Source organism: Protopterus annectens, chromosome 1.part1 (genome assembly GCF_019279795.1).
Source record: "Protopterus annectens isolate FY-2018-M chromosome 1.part1, PAN1.0, whole genome shotgun sequence".
Taxonomy (NCBI): domain Eukaryota; kingdom Metazoa; phylum Chordata; order Ceratodontiformes; family Protopteridae; genus Protopterus; species Protopterus annectens.
The window spans coordinates 1,210,669,915-1,210,694,753 of NC_056726.1; the positions used below are offsets into that span (position 1 = coordinate 1,210,669,915).

General features: G+C 43.5%; 1 protein-coding gene across 1 annotated transcript in view; it reads left to right on the top strand.

Annotated features, from left to right (window-relative positions):
• The window catches only part of LOC122809263 (sacsin-like), a 417,141-nt gene that overhangs the window by 301,056 nt on the left and 91,246 nt on the right, over positions 1-24,839 (top strand). The gene's annotated exons all lie outside the window — the stretch shown is intronic.

The window sequence follows — 24,839 nt, forward strand, 5'->3', positions numbered from 1 at the left end:
CGGGTTGTATTTCCTATGTCACATCCATTCATCATGATTATTCATGATGACTGCTAATGAGGACCATTCTTTGCTATTGATAGGTAGTTAGTTCCAGGGTGTGGAAGGGTCTGAGATGAGCATGTACCACTCCAGCATGTTCTGCTTTTTGACGTTACAAGGTTTGGATCAGTACAGTGTGTAGCTTGTAGGGATTTGGATCTGTTGACATGGAGCATGTCCAACACCTGTGGGTTTGGCATAGCTTTGTATGTTAGGCAGAGGTTGGCTCTGGGTGTGCGGTATGTGACACAGTGTAGCTGTGGTTTTGTAAGACAGTCTGCATAGGGCATCTGTTTGAGTCTGGTAATTCTCTTTGTGGTGTTTGTGCCTGGCATCTACAGTTGCTGTAAATGTCTTCTGAGGTACATATCAAAATGCCCATTGTACTCTATGATGGGTGTTATGACTGATGAGTAGAGTGGAACACTGACCTCTCATTCCATGTATGACACACCTTTTGTGATGACATGTGGACCGTACACAGTTTACATGACTAGTGTGGCACTGTGATTGTCAAAAGGGACACTACTGTCCACCTGTGTCCCGTGGTCTATCACAGTTTTGGTGTGGAATAGACTACCACCTATGTGGTAGTTAATGGGTACAGGGTTTTTAACAAAAGGGATGGCAATACATTTACAACATTGAGCTTGAGCGTACATATAAACATCCATTGGTGTACATATATATTTACATGTAGGCACATATACAGTCCAACTTTCATGGTGGGAATATCAATTATGCAAGGGTTGAGAAAGATACAGTTATGTAACAATTTTGCACAGTCTTATGCGGAATGCATTGAGGGTATTCTCAGGCCATGTATCTTTAGCAGGACTCCATGTCTGGAAGACTATAAACTTAGCAAATCATACCCACAGCATTTAAACACCACATGTCATATTCCAGCACTGTATGCTGTCTTGTTTGCCACACACTACAACCTACATGAAAATATGCACATAACAGCCTTCACCAACATATATATGTCCACCCTTCACAAACAGTTGCAGTATGTACCTTGCTCTATGCACATGTTAAGATGCTAATATATCTGACACATAACTATCTCTACATATGTGTGTGCCATACACACACAAGGTACACACTGTTGTACGTCTGTAGACCTCACGGATGACCTGTTGGGCCTTGCTACAACATGAAAAGTTGTCACATGTGTGCATGGCAGTAATATTACAGGGAGTATTTATAGCTGCTAATGCTACATTACTATATTAGTCTGGTACAGCAGTTGCCAATGCTAAGCTACACATTATATGACTATCATGCATGTGTTACTCTGTCACATCCATGTTTATATAGCTGTTTGCACTACTCCCCCAGACAGCCATTATACACAGTACTGTACAGAACATAGATGACATGATTGGATGTTTGACATTAAATGCTGAGCTACAAATGTCACAGTTATGTCCCACTGCACACAGTTACACAATAATTTGTCCATGGCAGTAGTCATGCATGACATCATTGCATACATACCTACTGCTGCCACATATGCATGTTTCAAAGTATTTACAGTACTCTTCATAAACATCTACTACTTGCCGGTGATCACATTTCTGTCACATACCTGTTTGTCACTTTCAGGTCCGTCTGTTTTTTTTTTTTTGGACAATTTTTTTTTTGGTGTTGCCTAAGTAGAGATAGCTTCTACTTAATTCCCTTTCTTATTAATTAAGTTTTTTTTTTACTTAATTAATATCTTAGGTGGATGATTCACTAGAGTATCCTTACTGAAGTAAACTTTTGCATTAAAAAGTAATAACTCCTATTTACTCAGACACAAGTTCTGTGTAGCTGTATCAGGTGCAATGTAATGATTGCATGTGGGGATAACAAGTACAGTATGCTTTTATAGGTATCAGCACATGTGCATGTGATGACCTCTGCACCAATTGGTGTACAGCATTTGGTAAATGCATACAGCCTGCTGTGTGGTAATTGCAGTACTCACTGTCATAGCAACCCAATGCTATAAAATGCTAGGTTTTGTAGGCGTAGCCCTTTCAGATTTCCAGAGTGGGGCCCATGCTTGTTTGCTGTGTACACTGTTTTTTCAGTCAGAAGGTTGGTATGCTTCTTATATCTGAAGCTAGAGGTGTAGACAGTGATGTACATGTTGTATTCAGACCTGACTGCTGACTGTGCCACTTCCAGTACAGAGCTATCAGTGTAGTGTTTAAGTCACCCCTACAAATGCTTACACAAGATATATGTGAGTATGTAGTTTCATTTCTACTTATGTAATTGACTGCCATACAAAAGAAGTTATTGAGAAGTATTCGTTTGACACATGAACTGTTTGTGGACTGTTTTACTGTGCATATTGATGTACTCCTGCAGGGTTTGTGTACTTTTTATTGTTGACATTAGCACAGGTAAACTGGTAAACAGTGCTGGTAAAACCACTATATTTAGGTTGTTTCGTAATTGTTGGAGGGCTGTGCTCTCCTGTGGTGATAAGTTGTGTTTCAGCATAGTATGTCCATAATTCTGAAATTGTAAATCCCTGAATACTGACTGCATAAAAATTGACACATCAACAACCATTAGATTTATCACTACATATGGTAGGAACTACTATGTTATTAGGGACATTGTCAACAGACATTGGAATATACTACTAGCCAATGAACAACTTAGATCTGTTTTAGGTGAGGAAGGTCAGTTCTCATACAGAAAGGGCAAAACACTGGGTTCCCATCTCTCTCATTACAAACATATTGGTAGTGGTGGAGCAATCCACAAACAACTTACAATAATGGGACATCAATTATTGGGCACACACCCATACCTAAATATAGTGGTTTTACCAGCAGATAAGGGCGGTGCTGTGGTTGTACAAAATATGAGTGACTACCTTCAAGAGGGTCTATCCCAACTATCGGACACAACATGTTATATGAATATGGCCATAGACCCAACCCCGAACTTTAAGCATGAAATTGGCTCTTTTCTGCATTTAGCATGTGAAGAGGGCATCATCAGCAAAAAATGTGTTACACAACTTTTGGTCAAGGAGCCCCATAAGCAGATTATGTACTTACTACCCAAGATTCATAAATCAATAACTAAACCTCCGGGAAGACCCATAGTTTCTGGCATTGGGTCTTTAACTGAACCCTTGTCTGCCTTCCTAACACAATATCTCAAACCTCTTTTGGGTTTGGTCAGGGCAAGGCTACAGGACACTACACAGTTTCTGAAAATCATTGAGGATACACAATTGGAGCCGGGTTGGTTAATGTGCTCACTGGATGTCAAAGCCTTGTACACCAGTATACCACATTGGACTGGGTTACAAGCCCTACAATATTGGTTGGAAAAGGCAGGTTTATACTCACCAGGATTTAATACATTATTAATATGCATGTCAGAACATGTACTCAATAAAAATGTGTTTTACTTTCAGGGTCAATGCTATTGGCAATTACAGGGCACGGCTATGGGAGCATCCTTTGCTCCCATTTATGCCGACCTTTTTATGGCATTTTTTGAGGAGTGCATGATTTATGACATATCTCATAATATATACCTGGTTGAAATGGACATCTGGCGCAGGTACCTGGATGACTGTTGGAGGGTATGGCGTGCGGATGTGGGTTATTTGCATGAATTTGTGGATTATCTCAATGGCAACATCTGGGGAATTGAATTTTCTATTACTTATGATATGCAGAGTATCAACTTTTTGGATGTAACAATCTCCAGGAATCATGATCACACTTTGGCCACCAAAGTGTTTCGCAAATACCCCCAATATAATACTCTATTGCATGCATCTAGCATGCACCCACGTCATACTATCAGAAATATCCCGGTGTCACAATTTATGCGCATGAAACGCCTGAGTTCCACCAAATCTGACTATGATATTGCTAGCCTAGATTTAAGTCGGAGATTTGCCAGTAGGGGATATAACTTTTCAGATATTAATAGTGCATGGACACGATCTGCACAGATGAAAAGGAACAGATTATTGGATTATAATATCCCTTCTGGTGACTCCGGATCAACAACCATTAGATTTATCACTACATATGGTAGGAACTACTATGTTATTAGGGACATTGTCAACAGACATTGGAATATACTACTAGCCAATGAACAACTTAGATCAGTTTTAGGTGAGGAATGTCAATTCTCATACAGAAAGGGCAAAACACTGGGTTCCCATCTCTCTCATTACAAACATATTGGTAGTGGTGGAGCAATCCACAAACAACTTACAATAATGGGACATCAATTATTGGGCACACACCCATGTGGCCACTGTGGATCTTGTAAACAGATTACTAAGTCTCTGCAATTTTCGAGTTGTAATACCAGCAAGGTCTTTGATTGCAAAATCTTTGGAAACTGTAGTAGTGATTGGGTTGTGTACCTGGCATCATGCCATTGTGGGGCATTTTATGTGGGACAGACTTCCAGACCACTCAGGTCACGAATAAATGAACACCGTAGTGACATCAAAAATAAAAGGGAGACTAATGCATTATATCAGCATGTACTAAAACATGCACAAGCACAGTTTATGTTCATGATTATTGACCGTATTGTGGGTGATCGTAGCAACCCACAAGGGTGGCATGGTATTCTCAATCATAAAGAAAAGTACTGGATAATCACTTTGGGTGCTCTCTTTTCACCTGGTCTCAATGACCACCTTTAACATTTGCCAAGGCTAAGGCCACATGGATTTTTTGGTAACATCCATCACTCAGACATACAATGGAACATTATTTTGGGTCCATCTTTTCCATCTGGTCACTATGATTCCACTCCACAAGCAGCAAATGCGAAGGGATGCACTGAATCTTCACTAAATCCTTTATATACATTTGTTTGGAAGATTCTTTTTGAATATTTGATTATTTTTCTTTTATATATAATATATATATATATATATATATATATATATATATATAGGTGTGTCTACATACATATGTGAGTAGATGCATGTATATAAAGGGAAGTTGCCGGACAGAATTTTGTATTATGTTTGCTATGAAATATGCACCTTTATAGGTTCACTTTATTCTTACATTTATCATTATTATGATTTTGGAGGTACATATTATATTATGTATAAATACAACTTTCATGGCTCATAATCTATTATGACATTGGTTTTTGAGGGCTTTTGGCATTATAGTCTATGGGCACTATGCTCCTCCTTTTTAACCATGTTTTCACATTATGAGTTGGCTTCCACACAATATGTTATACATAATTCATGAGGTCTTACAACACATCCATTTGCCTATTGGTTAATGTCTTGTATAAATTTGCATTTTTTCATTATGATGATTTTGATTGTTTGTTCAACACTGAAGAAGGCATTAAGTTGCCGAAACCGGTCTGTTTTATTTAATAAAAGTCTGATTATTTACTATCTGGTACTTGGCTGCATATTTGACTGCTAATATTGCTGGCCAATTTTGTTTCTTCAGAGTGGTGAGGACAACAAAGTATGTTGTATTGCCAATTCTAATTATCAGTTTACATGTCCAGCAGACATGTGTGCGGAATGGGCAGCTATGTATGGGGCGTAATTTTTTTGTGGGTACAGATTGCCCTTTTTTTTTTTTTTTTTTTTTTTTTTACAGGTGAGAGTGGAATGTGAGGTAGAGGAAGTAGGTATATTTGGGGAGGTAGGTTGGGGAGGTAAACAGACAAGACAAACAAGATGCATATAGGGGCGGAATAGGATGCATGGGGTGGGTGAACACAATTGACGGGGACGGATGTTTGGAAATCGCAAGCCCATGAGCCCACAGATGGTAACAGTGGGACTGAGATCCCCATCCATGGGCAGTTACCACTGAACCTTCACAGACCCGAGGGTGGCTGTGCTCGGGGCTGCATAGGAGGGGCAGGCTCACCCGTGAGTCGCTCCACTTTTGCCTCGAGCTGGCATAGGGGATCAGTGACTAAACGCTGGATCTCCCTATGCACCACAACCCGGACCCTTCGGAGGGTGACAGGTGGCCCTTCTTCGCCCACGCTTGCAGGGGGGTGAGCCGCATCCCCTGCAGTGCTTCCACCCGAAGGAGGCACAGGACCAACGGAGGAGGGTAGCCTGGGTTGGGCACCAGACCTGCTGGTGCCAGGTGCAATCGCCAGCTGAGGAGGGACAGGCGGGTCCGCTGGGACCGGCCTTCCCATACCTTCTGTGATTAGGTGTGTTTAATTACAACATAGACAACAGCATTCCAAATTAGTTGTAACAGCATGCAGTAATATTCCCATTAACCCAACTCACCAGTGTTACAACAGTTGAACAGCAAGCATAACACATGCATATATTGAACGACAGTGGACATTACAACAGCATGCAGGGATGATTGGTGGCAACAGGCCACCAAGATTTTGGTGTTTGAACAGGGCACATGCATCAAAGAAAAAGCAGATTTTTATAGAATAGGGCATATGTCCCAACAAATGTTTTGAGATTAGACATACCCACTGAGGTGTGGAATTGCATTGTTTATGCACATGGAGTAGGGTGTAAAAAGAAACCTCCATTAACATCTTATTAGTACTTTTACTCTACACTACATTCCTATTGGCTGCAGGTGTATATCCCCTACATGTATTATTACACTAGGCAACATGCATTAGATTGTGTAATGGGTTTGGCTAGTTCATTATATACCTGACCTATATCTGACATACTAACTGTCCAAGATGCAGATGTTACTGCAACATATTTATATTTTATTTTTATATTTATGTATCTACATATCTGGATGTGTTCACATGACTTTTTCAGTTAAATTTCTAAAGAACCCTACATTTCATGTAGCACACTCACATTTCTGGGGAACACCTTGACAAGCTACTCGTGTGCCAGATTTACATATGCATGACAGCCATTTACCGACTGTTGAGGACTGTTATATGCTTCACAGCTACTGGCACTTCCTTCATCCACTTTATATGGGACTGCACAACTGTGGGTTGACAGCACTTTATACAACAGTACTATTTATTTAATGCAAGGGTACAACAACATTTCAAAGTAAGTGACACAGACACACTCCAAGTATTATACCTTTATTAATTACATTAAACACTCTTTACTACAGGCTCTCTCCTTTATTTGATATTACAGTGCATATGGAAGACCTATTCAGGATATATTATACCTTTATTGATAGGTGACAACACTCTTTTTCAGGCTCGCTCACTTATTTTATATGACAGTACATGCAGAGATAGTATTCCAGACTTATTTCACCTTTATTAATGGATTACTGCACTCTATTTCTGTCTCTCTGACTTATGTTATATAACAGTACATGCAGAGAATTTATTCAGGGCATTTTATAGCTGTATTATTGGGCCACAACACTTTTTTTCATGCTCTATCACATATATTATATAACAATACATGCAGAATAATTATTAACCTGCCTGGTGGTGCAGCCTTAGCAGCCTATCTGCATAGGCTTGCTGATTCGCAGCAAGGACACCTGCAGCTGTGAAGTAAATGAAGGGATATTGAGACATACCTATCCATTATTTAAACTATATTAGCATGTCTTACATACTGCATTCCATGGCTCCCTACTCAGTAGTGTGGCATCTTGCATATGACGGGCCTCCTGGATCCATTGGTTCAGTTGGTCCTGCTTCCGTCTCTTCAGGTCTACATGGTGGTGACCGACCTGCTCACCAGTCCGAGGGACGCCTGTGGCACTGGTGAGTTCATGAGCCAACCGGTTCCAAGCCTCTGCCTTATACTCTGTCCCTTGAAACTGGCCCTGCAGGAGTCGAGACTCATGACAATGGACTAGGAGCCAAACCATGTATTTTGACTCCTCGATGCCCCAGCATTGCGCTCGAAAGCGAGTACCCTCTCCAGCACCAGACATTCTAACTGCAGATGGGAGCTACAATCAGTTATGGCAAGTATTCCCACCTATGGAGCTTAAATATGTCACATTTCCCGCACTTTTTTGTGATTGGCCGTTTTTGAAAATTCTCGGCTGACTGCAGACCTTCTTAGCAATGGTTAATCTACCATTTATAAATATATGTATGCTAACAGTGGTTGCTTATCCTAAGCTGTCATGGCTTAGTGGTTCAGTACTTTGATTATGGTGCACAGTGTCCCGGGTTCGAAACTTGTCATTGCATTTTATTTTACTACTGTCCAGACAGGCTAGCGGGTGTGGCTGTGTTTAGGCAACTTTGCTCAGTGTTGCTCCACGTTGCCCGACGTTGCTCCACGTTGCCCTACGGTGTGCTGGTTAAAGCAGTGCGCAGCTCCGCGCAAACTTATTGTGCTGGGTAAAGCACTGCTTAGCTGTGGGCAACTATATTGCGCTGGGTAAAGCGCTATTTAGATGTGGGCAACTGGATTGCGCTGGGTAAAGCGCTGCTTAGCTGTAGGCAACAAGACTGCGCTGGGTAGAGCGCTTCTTAGCTATGGGCATTTATATGTCAAGATCATTCTTACATTTCTATGTATACATTTTGTTCACTGATACATAGGCCATTTCAATGCTTTTTAGTAATATTTTAGTCATAAATATGTCAGGAATTATTTCATATGCTAATTTAAAACATACCATTGAGAGGGGAGTGGTGGGACTTGAATCGTGAATGCCTCCTCTTTGTGCGAAGGCTCTACCACTACGCTATTGCTATTTGGATTGATTTGCATAAACATTTGTTATTATGCTCTTCAATGTCGACATTGCTAACTCTAGCTAAGCTATGGGCACACACGCGCAAACACGTGCAAATACGGGCAGCTGTATTGGGAATTAGAAAAAAAAAATTATATTTTACATTTTATAACTCTACTGAAGGTTTACAATGTGAGGGAGTGTAGTGTTGGGTATGTTGACATTTGAGCAGACTCGCTCATGTGTGTTGACATTTCACAATTCAGACACTTGCAGGGGCATGGACCTTAAGACTGCTTGGCAGTCAGACATGCCCCCTGCCTTCCTGCATGGTCCGTGTTAGACTTGGAGTGGTGTCAGCGTGCCCTCATGAATATGCATGGCATGCAGACGTCAGACCGTTCAACTGCAGTTTCCGAGTAAGACTTATTTAGTCTTACATGGAGGTTTCATGAATCCGGGGGATTGTGTTTTCTTTTCTTTTTATTTTTTCTTTTTTTGAAGAAAGGACAACACTTTCTACACCACTGTTTAGTGGGTTTTGCTACCAGTCACTCCATCTTTACTTTTAAAATTGTTAAAAAAAAAATCACAAAATAAATTGGGAAGTGTATATGCAAACAATTGAAAACATCATATTGTCAGTCAAATGCATGCCCTAGTTCAATTATCATGACAAGACTAAAATATTCTCAGACAAATGAATACCTGACATTTAGTACTACAGAGCAAGTAACATACTAAAATTGCTGGGTGGACTCGACATTACTGGTGTCAATGTACTAATACAGATTTGTGGAGAAAATCAGTCATTTTAATTGAATAAAATCCTGTACTGGCCCATTAACTTCAAAGTAAAGCAAACAACTGGCTGGAGTATTTATACATTGCAGTTTACTAAATCAAAAAAATGAAGCATTCTAATTCAGTTAAGAAGTGCACTTGCTAAGAGTAGCATAGTTAGATATGGTGGTACATGAAACTGACTTATAGAAGGCCTTGGATAAACATGCCCCGGGATCCATTAAGCCCTGCACGACATGCAGGAATAGTGCAGGAGCTGCTGCATGCAATATGTCCGCTGACCAATTCAGCAAAGGGCCCTTGGGATGTGCATGAGTGCTCCTAGACTATTCCTGCACGAACACCACTGCCTTATGCATATTACCTCATTTGCTGGTGAAAACCATGTAAATGAGGTGAATTAGTGATTCAGCAAGCAGGCAGGTGTCCGTGTAGGAATAGTGTAACCTGCAGAAATGTATTCAGTTACTAGCTGAATACATTTATGCAAATAAGAACATGGAGGCATGACAGCCTCAAATAAAGCATATATTCCATTCATTAGGCTTGCCAATGGCCAAATATATGGGCATTGGCATGAAAAATAGTTTAAATTTTCTAAAATAAAAGTTTTTTTTTGGCCTATCTTGACCATTTAAGCATAGGGCAGCAGCACGCAAACGGGATCATGCCGAAAATAAAAAAAAAAAAGGGGGGGGGGCAATTTTTACAGAAATCTGCATTTTGTCATTATAGTCAATGTCATGCAGAATGAAAACAATACCAGGGAATAGTGGTTGCTAAAGGGAAAGGCTCAGTGTCAGTGTAGTAACTCAGGAGTAAGGCACTGGTGTATGAAAATGAGGGGATTTACACTGAATAATATATTTCTTCTAAATGTCAGACTGCACCTAACCGTGCAGGTGCTCTAACACCACGGTGTAGACAGCAGGAGCAGGTAACATGAAAAGGGGGTGTGTCATGCTTGCTGTAAGCACATTGGAGCTTAGTGGCCCGTGTTTGCACTTAGCTAAGCACAGCTAAGGAATGGGGTGTGTCTGAGACTGTATTTTCCTATTCCATGAAATGCAGAGCATGTTCACATCCAGGGAAGGCCAGTTCTGCTTAAAAGTGTTTATTTTAGCTAAACAGGTGTGCGCGGTGTGCACCGGGCCTAAAATAAAAAAAAAAAACAAACAAAAAAAAATGGGATAGCAGAACTGTGTACATCTGACCACCGGGAATGCGTGGCATGCATCAGGGCTTAAACGGGCAGGAAATGTGAAAGGGAAACTGCAGAAGGAAGGCAATCAAGGAGAACAAGCATAGCTGGCAGGTGGAATGTATCAGAATCAGCCAATTACACAGGCAGCAGACCAGCACACTACTATAAACTATGCAAACACCTTTCAGTCTGTTTTTTCCCACAAACTCTACACCACTAGTGTACACATTCGGGAGAATTTTAAACTGACAAAACTAGCAAAACATGTTGGGGCTGCTGTTGGTTTGATCTATCAGTATGTGCTAGAGACTAAGGGTGGTGAGGAGGATAATTCTGACAACCAACTCAGACCAAGGAGGAGGAGAAGAGTCTTCAGACCCAGGGTAACCTACCAGGGGCTACATGATCTGGAGATAGTACAGCAATACAGGGTGTACAGGGACATACTTCAGCAACTTGTTGAGCTGTGCTGGCCTCACCTCAGAGCCAGAACCAACAGAGGGGAACCCATCCCAGTGGATACCAAGGTATGTGTAGCCTTAAGAATACTAGCTACAGGTACTTTCCTAAGACTAACTGAGGATACCATGGGGGTCTCACAGGCATCTGTGTCCAGGATACTCCACCAGTTCCTGGATGCAATGTGACTGCATGCTGATGTGCACATTTACTTCCCCAACACCTGTGAGGACAGGACCAGCAATATGCATCTCTTCCACCATGTAGAAGAATACCCGGAAGTACTGGGTGAAATAGACTACATGCACATCTACATCAAAGCACCACACGGTGACCAGGGTAGGGTCTACCCAAACCGCAAGGGGTTCCACTCCATCAACTGCCAGGTCATGTGTGATGCCCAGGGCATTACCTGGAAGCTATCATGACTCCCACATCTGGCATTCGTCACAGCTGTACCGGGCGTTTGCCAGTGGGGACATCCCATATGGCCATCTGGTGAGGGATGCTGGCTACGCACTGGAGCCATGGATGATGACACCTATCAGAAATGCACACACACCCACACAAGGATGCCATAATGAGGCACACACACAAACCAGAATCATTATAGAAAGTGTGTTTGGGATGCTCAAGTCATGGTTCTGCTGCCTTGTCATATCCGGTGGAGCTTTGCAGTACACTCCAGCCACATGTGCACACATATTCATAGTATGTGCCATGCTACACAATATGATCCTGCGGAAAAAGCTGCAGCAGGAACAAAACGGGGAAGGGCCACACAGCCCCCCACTATTACCAAGGTCACCACAGGCACAAAGGGACTCGGAGGAGGAACATCCTGAGCCTGCCCCTGTAGGCAGACGGAGGCATGCCCAGTATGCCTTGTCCTTGACAAAGAGGCAGCCCATAGCACATACACTGACACTGTAGGACCCAAGGGACTGATCTCTCTCTCTCTGACTCCCACATACAGTAAAATGGATGCCAAACAACACACCACCTATACCCTACCATGTATAGGCAGTGTACTGTGTGCATCCAACATAGTCAGCCTTCAAGCACTATCCTCACAACAGCCTCAGGCACAAAGTAAGTCAGTCTCCTTAACAAAATTAATGAATGGAGTGGAAAGTTCTGATAGCATATAGATATGGTATTGATTCAAGCATGCAAGGGGATGGGGTGGCTTACTGGGATAGCAGCAGACAATTGACAGCTCTGTGGGACAGCAGGGAGTGTATTCCCAGTACTGGCCTACTTACATCATGCAGTACCACCCTAGTTGACAGATACCACTGCAGTATATGTGGTGAGCCAAATAACTGGGGGGGGGGGGTCATAGGTCACATGCATGGATGTAAAGTGAGGGTCCCATACCCAACCCCAGCCTCACCCAGCAGATCACCTGTAGAAAACCACACAGAAATGCCTGGCAAAGGCCCCCACATGGCAACATCCATGAAATCCCCACCCACAGACTTTTACACAATGATATAACAGTGGGTCTGGCAATGGCAGTATGGCTTTGAAAGGGAAGAAGTCGGAAACTACAAATGTCTGTGCCAGAACAATCTGACATGTGGTTAATACTGTTATGCCTGTAGTCTGAAAGATAGATCACACCACTATGCTAAATGGGACCAAAATGTTAAGCAAATATCAGCACAGTCTCTTCAAACATGTATTGTATACAGATGTGTCACCCCCCACTCATAGTCCCATATAAATGCAGTAACATGTCCCTAGTCTTAAGCAGCATCCAGCCATCAACTAGAGTGATGGCTCAGCACAAACATCAAGCAATTATCAGTAACACCCACAGTTAACTTACTGGTGCCATCCCAGGGTTGTCCACTGCTGGCAGCCTGGGAATATATCAGAATGCACTTTCTTGCTACAGATGGCCTGCATCTGTCACACCTGGCCTACAGGCCTTTGGCAAATGCTCATGCTTCACCCACAGTGCCCTGTTAGTGAGTGTCATGGGGTCCATAACAGCAACATAAAACAGTCTATAAAAGGCAAAGAAAGGCCATGCCGCTAACTGCTAGGAGAAATCCTGCCAGTGTCAGAGAGATAGAAATCTGGCCAAAGACATGAATAATGGGGTGGAAAAAGGTCCAAACAGAAGGACATATTTGAAATACTTCTCTAATAATGTAATAAAATTGAAGGAATGATTGTAGTACCATGGAATGCCTGATGGGTATGAAGTCAGAAACTGCAATGTCGAATGTCAGTAATATCTGACTTCAACCCTAAGTGACTTGCAAAACACTTTTCCTTGAAAACCACACCCGTTTACATGTCCAACAAGATATACGAGTCATGTATGTGGACATTCTGTGATATTCTGTACAGTCGACAGGCAGGGCTATGACTCTAAACATGGAAATGTACTCATTGCAGACAGTCCTAACCCTGGAAGATTGTGACATGTCTGCACCCAAAGAACCCAGGCCCACAGCCATGGGGAGTAACACATCCTTCCCTGATCACTCATCCTATGCAACATCTTGGCCCCAAAATGTGGCCAGCCAGGCAAAATGGGGTGGACCATATATATATATGTAAGACAAACACATGCCTCCAGATTGGTCAAACAGTCTGACACACACAAGACCCCCCAAGTGCTGTCAATCTTTGAGCAGACCCATATGCAAAGCACTGGTAGCTATAGGCAAACATATCTGACCTAGGACACTCTTCCTCCCCCATATCTTATCCCCTACAAATCTATCTGGAGCCTGCCTGTTACCCTGATCCTGTCTGACTTATATTACCCAACTGTGGACTGGAAATCAGACCAGGCCAGAACAGAAATGCACAGAGATTCCACCAATGTAATAGATCACTAAGGTGCTGGACTGTTTCCACAGCTCCAGCAGTCAATTGCTTATAGGCACACCTGTCAACAGGCTGGATTGTGTAAGAATGCATAGCATTTGGCACATACTTTTGGTGTGTGCATCATCCACCCTGTATTCCCCTGGTAAATGATTGTGATGATCTGAGAAGGTATGTCACAGGGCACTGAAACAATACATGACAGTGTCAAATTGCATATATGTCAGATGCCTGTGAAAACAAGCCCTGTAACCCTAGCAACCTATACATTACTGAGAGAAACAGTCACAATCACCATATGGCCCATTGTCCCCCCATTTTGATATGCTGTCTCCAGATATCCTGCACCAACAGGTTGAGAGGTATGGCTGTAGCACAAAACAAACTGGACTGGATTACAACAATTCCTGGAATGGAGTCCCACATGTACTATAGAAGGTCGTGCTGGGCATGCTCATACACTTAGAGAAATGTCAGTAGGATCTAGGAATGAACAGGCCTTCCCCTCCCAGTGCACTTCCCATTGCCCTACATTAGCTGTCCTGAAGATGTCTGCACCATAGAAGTACCTTTCATCAGGCCTTAACCCTATAAGTTCTGTGGCATGTGCATTAACTGTGTAACACTACAGTGCAAATAACTAGTTAGCTAGGAGTTCTAATCTCAGTCACGGCAAATGTTAAAGTAAGGGCGTGTGTTTAGAAGTTAAATCTCTTGGGTCCATTCAAACCCAGTACACTTCCCCTTTCCCTACTTTAGCAGTCCTGCAGATATCAGTCACCTTAGATGTCCCTTTTCTTAGACGTCAGCCCCATAAGTTCTGTGGCATGTGCGATAACTGTGTAACACTATGGTACAAATAAGTAGTTGGGTAGGAGATCTAATCTCAGTCCTGGCAAATGTCAAACTGTGTGTGTGTGGGTGTTTAGAAGTTAAAGCTTTTGGGGCCCATTCAAACCCAGTACACTTCCCCTTTCCCAGATTTAGCAGCCCTGCAGATATCCGTCACCTTAGAAGTTCCTTACTTCAAGACTCAGCCTCATATCTCAGTGGTGTACGCTATAATTTTGTAATAGTATAGTACAGATAATTAGTTAGGTCGGATTTCTAGTCTCAGTCCTGGCAAATGTTAAACTGTGTGTGTGTGTGTGTGTGTGTGTGTGTGTGTGTGTGTGTGTGTGTGTGTGTGTGTGTGTGTGTGTGTGTATGTGTGTGTGTCTGTGTGTGTGTGTGTGTATGTGTGTGTGCATCTTTGTAGGACAAAGTATGTTGATAACTTTAACACCCACTGCCCTACTTTATCAGTCATGCTGATATAATTCCCCTTATAGGTTCATACGTGTGTAGTAGGATAATGGCCCAGGAGCCTTTACAAGCCTAACCAGTAGAAAGGCCCTGCCATTGTGCCACCTGATGTTACTTCCCAGTGCCTGTATCAAGTAGAGCCACTGCAGTGATCCTTGGGTTGAACTGTCTATTACCCATACACTCCTCAATACTTCTGTGAAACAAGCTTAGCTAGGTGCTCTGCATGAAATGTATGGGAAGTGTATTCCAGGCCATGTGCAGTCTCTTGGTGAGGGACCTGTCCCACCATGTTGCGGCAATTGTGGTAATGAGGTAGAAGTATCTGCAGTGTGTTGTGTGGAGGGATCGGGATGTCTTTATATGTAGCATGTCTAAAACAGCTGGGCCAGACATGGCTTTGTAAGTCAAGCACAGATAGCCTCTAACTAGGTGATATGACACAGAGAATAGCTGGAGTCTTCTGAGTCTCTCTCTGCAGGACATGTGTTAATGCCTAGGAATTACTTTGTGAGTTGCTTTTGTGGCCTCTCCAGCTGTTGCAGGTGTCTACTGAGGTACATGGCAAATGGGCCAGAGTACCTGATGAGTGGTCTAATGAGGGAACCATAGACAGAGATCATTACCTCTGTCTTCCTGTATGCAAAACCCTTGGTAATGCAATGTGCCACTTAGAAGGACTTCCTGCCCACAGTGGCAATGTGGTGGTTGAAGGATAAGTTGCAGTCAACCTGTGTCCCCAGATCTCTTATAATGCCTACAGTGTTCATTGGGCTCCCATCGATGTGGTGTTTACTGGGAACTGAGTCTTTTACCAAAGTGGATTATGATGCATTTCATGGTGTTAAACCTCTGGCCATGGTTTCCACACCATTCATTGGTCTCAGTGAAGCCTTTCTGTAGGATGTCTGCATCACATGTGGAGTTAATGATAACTCCGAGCTTGCAGTCTGTGAACATGGTCAGCCAGAGTTCCTCTGTGTTGGGCTGCACTCCTGAGAAGTAGATGCTGGACAGGACACTACCCAGTAATGATCCCTGTGGAACTCCACTTGTTACTGCTTGCCAGTCTGACTTGGATTTTGCCACTGTCACACAGTGTGTATTGTGAACCAATTTGCAACCCACCCACTGATATAGGGGTTGATGCCTAGTCTGGTAGGTTTAGCAATAATTCCTGACCGTGGAATGGTATCAAAAGCATTGGCCAGATCAGGGTAGGCTGTATGCAGTGCCTTACTGTCATATGGTTTTTCAGTGTATATCAGGGCTGTCATAGTGGGTGTTGTATTGATCTATGTGTTCCACATTGTGTGGTGCAGGTGTTGAGTTATCCTCTTGACCAGCTAGTGCAGTCTTCGCTGGAGAGTGCATATTTCCACATTTGGTGATATAGGGGTAATTCCACAGGTCTGACTGTTTGGAGTTTAGAGAACAGGGTTTTCTGTGTACATGAGGCAGTTTCAACAGTGCCTCCGAATGTACAAGTGCACTAGGTTAATGGGAGAAAGCACAGAAAACTGCACTTCAGTCATGCCAGGAGGGGTGGTCATAGCTATTAAGTACTGGGGCTAATTTTGTGAGGAACGAGTACTACTGATAGCTCCCAGGTGTGCTACACTTATTGATACAATAAACTGTGGAACTGTAAAGCTATTATGCTACTTGAAGTGCAAGACAGAAATAACTAGCAAGATGTAAGGGTAAAACCGAAGGCGGACTTTCTGCCACCTGTAATACTTTACCTCAGCTGTGCAGTTATCAGCACCTTTGTCCAATTGTTAGTCCAGTAAGCTCTGTAGCACTCGTGGTAACTATGTCACACTGTAGTACAAATAACTAGACAGGCAGGGGGTCTAATCTAAATAATGGCAAGTGTGTGTGTGTGTGTGTGTGTGTGTGTGTGTGTGTGTGTGTGTGTGTGTGTGTTTGTGTGAGAATCATATACTGTGTGGGTTATACCATTTTGAGTTGTGCACCACCATTTCACTTCCCCTCACCCGAATTTTGTAGTCCTCTTGATGCCATTCATCTTAGAAGTACCTTTGGACTAGGTGAAATTGTATAAGTTCTGTGGCGTGTCTGATAACTGTGTAACAGTATAATAGAAATAACTAGATAGGCAGGAGTTTTAATCCCAATGCTAGCAGATGTTTGTGTAACACTATAGTAGAAATAAACTAGAATGCGAGGCACAGTGTAACAAACACTAATAAACGATACAAACACTGTGGCAAGTACAAACGCACCGGACAGCCGAGTAGTATAGAGACTTTTAATTTCTAGGTTAAACATTCAACAATCCACCATGTTTTTCGTCAACAACTTGCAAGACTTCATCAGACAAAGCTGTTTGTCTGATGAAGTCTTGCAAGTTGTTGATGAAAAACGTGGTGGATTGTTCAACGTTTAACCTAGAAATTAAAAGTCTCTATACTACTCGGCTGTCCGGTGCGTTTGTCCACTATAGTAGAAATAACTAGATAGGCAGGAGTTCTAATCCCAGTACTCTGTGTGTGTGTGTGTGTGTATGTGTGTGTGTGTGTGTGTGTGTGTGTGTGTGTGTGTGTGTGTGTGTGTGTGTGTGTGAACTGTGTAACACTATAGTAGAGATAAATAAATAGGTAGGATTTCTAGTCTCAATACTGGTGTGTGTGTGTGTTTTGCAAAATTTCCACACCCAGTACACATCCAAATGTCCACTGTACAGGACTCACTGTTGTCAACCACTGTAGTGGTAGCTGTGTGTGTGTGTTTTGCAAAATTTCTGCACCGTGACTGTGGCACAGTATGGATACAAAAACAAGACAGGCGGGTCTTTTAATCCTGTGATACAATTTCCCACTCAGGAATCATAGACAAACACAGCCATCTAGGCATCAACCCCTATGTCTCTTGGTGGGTTGCAAACTAACTCAGGCATGGGATCCACAGTGTGAAGTTAGCAGACTACATGTCAGACTACCAACCAGTCACAAGTGGAGTACCATAGGGTCTAGTCATGGGTCTCCTCATGTTTGTCATGTATGCTTCTGACATCCAGAACAACACAAAGGGATCCTGGCTGACAATGTTCACAGACAATTGCAAGGTGGGTGCTATGTGTACAACCCCATATCATGTTGACATCCTGCATAAAGCCCCATTGAGACATCCAACTGTTGTCAGAACACTGGCCTTAGGCTGAATGGAAAGAGATGTGTTGTAATCCTGTGTGGGATCGGTGTGTTTACCATGAATTAACACATTGCTGGTAGTCCAACTGATACAGAAATTCTTATAAGAGGCCTGGGAACACAGGCTGACAGTGACCTCTCTTATGGCCACTACATTGCTACTGTGGAAATGAATAACTTCTGTGTGGTACATCTCATAAGTAAGGGTGTGTCATCCAGTAGGGAAGAGGTCACTGTCTCCCTCTACTCAATCCTCATGAGGCCAACCAACAGGTACAATGCCCATTTGCCATGTAGCTAACTCGACACCTGCAACAACTGTGGAGGCTGCAAGTGTACCTCACAAATAGGACCCTAGCCCGCAAACAACTGTCCTATATGGACAGAGTGCAATATCTCCAAGTAATCCTGGCCACATCTTGGCTACTTACAGGCAATCCATGCTTGACTGACAATGCCATGTGTTACTAGCTGTGTTAGGTATGCCATATCTAGTGAAACTCTGATCTGCATGCACCACATGCCATGGATACCTCAACCTCATTACCACAATCAACAGAACATACTGGGGGACAGATACATAACCCAGTGAGTGGACATGTAATGCAATATATGTCGCATGTCAGAGCACCTCACTGGCCCTCTTCAAGAGAAATCTGGATGAGTGGATGGGGAATTTAACTGTCATTGTGGCCATCACTCAAGTGGCAATGGTCAATAGATGCACTGGGAAAAAATGTCAGGTCGCATAATGCCAGGCTACTCCCATGGGCTAAGCTTGCATGGCCCCATGCCCATTAGCCTGGTACACGCTTATGAACACATGATCCTATGAATCTCAGTCCTGGCAAGTGTGTGTGAGTGTGTCTGTGTGTGTGTATGTGTGTGTCTGTGTGTGCAAGACCAGTATCCTGAGTGTGTGTGTTTGAATAAGGAATATATCCATTGGGTGGCCAAATATTACAATTGTAGGCCATCATACTCCCAGCACATGTCCTACATACCACTGTACGAGGGCTGTTTTTTACATCAACCGCAGAGGTATCTGTACACAATCTGCAGACCTATAAGCCCTGTGCAGTATGCAACAGCTATGTAACAGTATGGAATGAGCAGCTAAAGTGGCAGGGCTCTTAATCACAGTGCTGGCAAACTTGTGTGTGTGTGTGCATTGGTGTGTATAGCAGTGTTTGGGAGTATGTATACTTGTGCATGACATTAGTATGAGACCTCTCACACTGACTACACCACCCACTGCCATACCTTACAAGGGCATGTGATGTTACTCACTATACATATACTTTGGAAACTCAACACACTATGAGCTCTGTGCCACCTGTGATAACTGCATAATACTGTACTACCACTAACTAGATGAGTAGGGATTTCAAACCCAACATTGGCAATTGTGATTGTGTGTGTGTGTGTGTGTGTGTGTGTGTGTGTGTGTGTGTGTGTGTGTGTGTGTGGTATTCTCTGTGTGTTGGATCAAAACAATACCCTCTGGGTGTGTGAGATTTACAAATCTGAGGTGTGTTCACCCACTACACTTACCATTGTCTACTGTACAAGACCTGCTGATGTCAGCCACCACACTTCCCTGTACACACTCCTCAGCTGTATAAGCTCCATGGCACATGCAAAAACTGTTATACAGATCTGGTTATTGTGTACAGCTTTACCCTGGATATGACACACTCAATATGTTACCACACTGCCATACTCCTTGCAGATGATGTCTGCAGGGCCACATCCTGCTGACACACAGACACCTAGAAGACCAACAGAATACATTATGGAGACCACATTCTGTCAGCGTTAATAACAATAATGCATCATGGCTGGACAGCTACACATTCTTGATGTGTAATCATTAAACTTGCCAGCTGACAATACTTTACACAGCATTACATTGCTAAACTGTAGTAAATTCACCCTATGCATCAGACCCATATTAGCATGTCCCTGCATTGATGGTATGGATGACAGGGATGTGGCACAGGTATCATCATATGCACAAGGTGTGGTGTGGTTTTGCCAGAGGCCTAGGCTGTGCCATTTGGTTGACATCATGTGTGTGCATTTGGGGGTTGTTCATTAAATGGGCCATGCAGAGGTGGTGTGTGTAAGTTTGGATGTGACCTGGCTGTGATGGTGATGTGTGTGTGTGTGTATGAATGCACATAGTCACACCATGTGGCTTCCCTGCACAGAGGTATGTTGGAGAGCTGTGGACCAGACATGGCAGGGTGTGCAGTTCACCATCTCCAGCCACAGACATGGGAACTGGGCCTGCCAGGGCACCCACTGGCATGACCAGGCACAAGGCCAGATGCAGTACTACTCCCCAATAGTGACTCCTGTCTGCTGGATCTGCATCCCTGTTGGGACCGGCCAGGACCACGTGCCCATGGCCTGCTGCATTGTGGCATGAGCAGTGACCCCCCCTGCAGTCATGCTGCTGGTACTTCCACTACTGGAGTGAGAAGCTGCATGGCCACGTGGAACCCCAGCTGTCCGTGCTGCTGCCCTACGTCCATGTGGCCGAAGAACAACTCCCACCACATCTTCTGTCACAGACTTTCCACATTCAAGGATTGACATTCCACAGTCGAGGATTCCCACCAACTCACCCAACCATCTATCCATGACCTCAGCATAATAATGTTGGTCATTAGCACAATCATGGAGGCTGTCATGTATAGCAGGAAGAGTGGCATTCAAGACCCTGAGAAGCAGTTTTGCATTACGTTCACTATGTACCTGTGCCTCCATGATGGTCTGGAACATGTGTCTGGTGACACTTGTGGCACTTGTGACAGGGGCATGATGGGCAGCAGTCCACCTTTGAGCACTCCTGCCTGTCCACCTGTGTGGGACCTCACCTGTTATCTGGCTATGGCTGGTGTCTACAGACACACTTGCCATAGTCACCACACTTGCCTGCTCCATGCCATCACCCGCCAACTGTCCGTCATCTATGGCCACTGGTGATGGGGTATGTGTGGGCATTGTGACTGTGTGTGAGGATGGGGTAGACAACAGTGGGATGCCAACCAATGACACAGATTCAGCCCCTGACAACCCCACCTGTGCCTCACTATGACTATCATCATTGTCAGAGTCAGCAGAGACACTGACATCAGTTCCCAAGCAGGAGGGACCCCTGACCCCCATTGCCACGTGTGAGGGGAAGACAATAAATGTAAATTAATACCTGTACATTATGGTTGGCTGCCATACACACAGACACTTACAGGTGAGGTGGCACAAAGCTATTACACAGACCTTACATTAACCAAAAGGTGACATTCATGACACACAGTCCTCATCATCATGCATTGCAGCCATTCTCAATACTTGCTACTAAAAATATACATCTCTGGGATGCATGAGTACTCTTAGTAGGTGACGTCCATTCCCCTAAACACACACTGCACCCATGTACACATTATTGCTGTTTACCTGTATAGCACATCGGAAACTACTGCAGACCATACCTCACAACTGTACAAATCATTGAAGAATGTGTAGATGTCTGGCAAATATGTTTGCTCTGTTCCTCACAACCCATATGTGTTTGTCTGACACATTACTGGGATCATATGAGGATTGATGTCACTAATTAATGACATACATTTGATTTGCAGATCTCATCACCAGCAGTGAATGTATATTCAAACAAATCCTGTTACACCAACAACCTTCTAAGCTTAACATGGATATGATAAGTGTACACACCCCTGTTAACATGGCAGGCTCTTGTATCATATAAAATGAGACCACAGTACTGCATTCAAAAACATTACCCACCGTACATGTGACATACGACCTGTGCAATCCAATTGAGAAACAAACAAATGTGTTAGTTGTGAAATATACTGAGTGAGATGTGTACAATACAGTGGTTGCATAGATGTGGACACACTTAAACCAATGCTTTTTTTAAACACCTGTCAAGTGAACTACAGCAGTCACTCTTCCTGGAAAGGGGAGTATCAGCATGGAACATCTTGACTTGGCATTATTTCAACAGTCTTCCCTGCAAAGGTCTGCCAACTCTGTCAGCTGGCAAGGGCAGCTCATGTGCACACACGTTGGAGGTCACACTGGGGGTTTACTATTGGTGTTAAGTCTGTTCTTTGTCTGGCCCACTGCATACCCTTGATTGTATTCAGGTGGAGCCATTCTTAGGTAGCTTTTCATGTATGCTTCAGGTCATTGTCATGTTGGAAGCTGAAATCCCTCTCCATCCTCAGCTGTCTTGCAGATGCCTGATGGCTTTGGCCCACACGTAAGTGTTATTTGAAATGTTCATAATTCCTTCCACCATGCCTACAGGCCTAGTTCCAGCTAATGAACAGCACCCCCAAAGCAGGGCACTGCCACCAGTGAGCTTTAGCATGTGGGTGATGGTCTTCAGGTGAAGTGAGGTGTTGTTTGTGCACCACATGTAGCTTTAGGGATAGTGGGTTTAAGTTTGAATGTTGGTCTCATTACACCATTACACATTTCAACACATGCCTTTGGGAGACCTGGTGTTATATTTTGCTACTTGTATGCATCCCTGCATAATGTTTGGCATGGGTAAATGCTTCTATCTACTGACCCTACCCCATAGGCCAGACTTATGCAGACTCCAGGCGAGTGTTGCCACATGTACTACACAACCAGCACTTGCCAGAGAGTCCTGCAAGTCCCTAAGTGTTGTTGCGTGTCACCTGGCAGCCTCCTTCCAAAACAGATGGAAGGACATCTGGTTCTTTTAAATAACACTGTTGTCCCATATTTAATCTACCTTTTGATGACTGCCTCCACTGTGTTACATGGTATATGCAATGATGTGTTAATATTGTTGTACCCTACTCCTGACTGATACCTTTCAAATGTGAGATCCCTGTGATGCTTTGTAAGATGTGTGCAAGCCATGGCTGCTTCTATTACAGGCAACTGAGCAAATGTCATGAATACACAGCTCCAACAGTGGATCATTATTCATTGTTACATTGAGTCCCTGTACTTGGTGCCAGGTGTGTAGCCAAGCAGAGTGAATGCTGTCAGTTCATCACAAGATGCTCCTACAATGTGTTATTTGGAGGGTGTGCACAGATATGCATCCAGAGCATTGTATGGTTTGTATACGCCATATTTAGTGGCCTAACATATTGTTGGGTTTTACAAGCTGATTGTTCATGTTATGGTAACGTTACAAGATGGAAAAGGTGTGGAATGTAATATTGTGGTCTCTCATTGTATATATCAGAAACACTTAGCATCTTGACAGGGGTGTGTACACTGTGGTATCCAATGTATAGGATTAATGTGTCATACATGTCCCTACTGTAGCCAATTTGTCCCCCCAGTTTGTTGGTTTTTGTCCAGACGTCTTGCACTGAGAGATTGTGAGGTATGCTGCAAGAATGTTACATTACCCTTCAGATGGGCCCCGTGGTGACTACTGTGATGCACTACAGTTAACACCACCACCAGTGATCATGGACATCAAGCAATATGGCTAGGTGTGTATTGGCAAAGCACAACAACACAATGACATACTCACCAGCTACAGGCTTCTATCCTACTTGTAGACCAGAGGGAGCTAGATAGGTGTGTGGGAGAGAGGTATTGTCAGTAGACTCACATGCGGCCTTGGTATAGAGGGGAAGCAGCATTTCTGCACATTAACAGTACAACCCCAAATACTATGACATATGATGCCCAGCACCATAGATGTGCGGTTATGTGTATTACCAAACCCAGTCTACAATTACTATCTTATCTGACATATGCATGTACATACTCTACAGATACAAACCCCAATACTACGAAATATGCTGCTCATCACCATAGTTGTCCAGTTATGTGCATTACCAAACCCCGTCCACAACTACTATTTTATCTGACATATGCATGTAGATACTCTACAGATACAATTATGTATGCTAAAGTACTCTGTGTGGGGGGGGCACCCACATATACAATGCTGGATTCAGCAAGATATTGTGTGCCTGGAGTAGGTGCACCAAGGTTGGCGAGGAACTGTTCGGTGGGTGTCAGTGGGGGCTGCGTGACTTGGCCCCCACCTGTGGCTGTCGCTTCTTTGGCTTTGGCAGTAGCCCTTTGCCGGACATTATGCATGAGGTCGGTAGCACGATGCCGGACCTGGTCATAGGTTCTTGTGTGCAGGCTGACATTGGTTACCCTGTGGGCTAGGTCATTCCACAGGGTGGTCCACCCCTACAGATGTTCCTGATCACGGCCAAACATGACGTCATAATGGTTGATGATAACGTCAATTATTGCAGATGTTTCTGCTGCATTGTAGGGTGGATGTTT